This window comes from Colobus angolensis, unplaced genomic scaffold, assembly GCF_000951035.1.
Source record: "Colobus angolensis palliatus isolate OR3802 unplaced genomic scaffold, Cang.pa_1.0 Scaffold303, whole genome shotgun sequence".
In the NCBI taxonomy this organism is placed as follows: Eukaryota; Metazoa; Chordata; class Mammalia; order Primates; family Cercopithecidae; genus Colobus; species Colobus angolensis.
The window spans coordinates 612,193-614,154 of NW_012116300.1; positions in this window are offsets into that span (position 1 = coordinate 612,193).

Genomic DNA, 1,962 nt, shown 5'->3' on the forward strand with positions numbered 1-1,962 from the left:
CGCTGCGTGGCCTGCGGCGCGGGGCCTGCTGGGAGATGCAGTCCGCGCCGCGGCCTCGCGACTGCGCGTGCGCCCTGGGCGAGGGCCCAAGAGCCGGGCGATTCTGAAGCCCTGAGTCCCTCGGAGACCCCCCTGCTGGGCTTTGGGCTCTCTTCTGCGGCTGGACGTCCCAGAGGAGTGCTCAGGGCCGGGCTCGCGGCACCTGCTTCCGATTTTAGACCGGATTTTAAACCTGCCCGAGACGTGCGGCGCCTGCAGTCCATTCTCCAAGTTTCAATCTCTTGCCCAGCCCAGCAAGGGCTGGATCTGCCTCCAGCCCCGCCGTGGACTTGGATAGTTGGGGGCGAGTGGCAGGAGGGCCGCTGATTCCCTATTGGGCGCGGTTGTGGGCTTTTTGTGTGTGTGTCGGTGAGCGGGGCTGCCCAGTTGTGAGGCGACCCAGGTCCTCCAGGCCGTGAGATCCGCAAATGGAAGCGTCCTGGGATTGAATCTGACAACCAGTTACCGTGTGTTGAGCGCTTATATGCAGATCGATCCTGAAAACACGTTTGTATGAAGCAGATGCTATTACCAGCCCCTTCCAACAGGTGGTGCCACTGAGATAAGTCATTTGCCTGGGGTCACACAGCTAGTCTGTCACCAAAGGTGAGGTTACCATGATAGTAGAGGGTAATATGGGATTGAAGAGGTCGCTTTGGGATGACTAGGTGAAAAGAGTACTGATATTTTATTTTATTTTATTATTTTTTTTTCCCGAGACGGAGTTTTGCTCTTGTTGCCCAGGCTGGAGTTCAATGGCGCAGTCTCAGCTCACTGCAACCTCCCCCTCTTGGGTTCAAGCGATTCTCCTGCCTCAGCCTCCTGAGTAGCCGGTGTTACAGGTGTCCGCCACTACGCCCGGCTAATTTTTGTATTTTTAGTAGAGACGGGGTTTCACCATGTTGGCCAGGCTGGTCTTGAATTCCTGACCTCGAGTGATTTGCCCGCCTCAGTCTCCCACTGTGCTAGGATTACAGGCGTGAACCATCACGCCCCGCCTTTTTTTTTCTTATTTTATTCCAGGGAAGATGACAGATCCACAGGCTGTCGTGGCAAATGCAGAGCCAGCGACCCCATAGCACTCAAGGTCCAGTTTGGAAAATCTTGTTTGCTCCCTAGGACCATTCTGGTGGTTTTAGACATTCCTGTTTTTTTGTTTTTGAGATAGGGTCTTGCTCTGTCGCCCAGGCTGAAGTGCAGTGGCACGATCATTAGACATTCCTATTTCAAGAGACATAGATTCTAGACTGTAGCCTCAAAACCACTTTTTTCTGACATTTACTATGTAATCTCAGGCAAATTATGTAATCTCACCAAATCTCAGTTTCCTCATCTATTTTGAGGGAATACTATACGCACCTCACCTCATATCACTGGGTTAGGAAGAAATGAGCTGAGCTACACAGGATGCTTAGAACAGTACCTGGAGTCTCGCCCTGTCACCCAGGCTGGAGTGCAATGGCAGGATCTCAGCTCACTGCAACCTCCGCCTCTTGGGTTCAAGTGATTCTCCTACCTCAGCCTCCTGAGTAGCAGAGATTATAGGCACCACACCCCCACACCAGCTAATTTTTGTATTTTTAGTAGAGACAGGGTTTTGCCATGTTGGCCAGCCTGGTCTCGAACTCTTGACCTCAGGTGATCCACCCGCCTCAGCCTCCCAAAGCACTGGACTTAGGGTTTTCTTTTACTTGTACCACATGCTCTTTGATCCTATTCCTAGCTTTGAAATCTGATCATAAAAAAATAGCAAATTTAAATGGCATTTCATTTGAAATGCATTTTATTTTTATTAATATGAAATATATTACCTTTCTTCATGAAAAGGTATATGATGCGGCCGGGCGCGGTGGCTCAAGCCTGTAATCCCAGCACTTTGGGAGGCCGAGACGGGCGGATCACGAGGTCAGGAGATCGAGACCA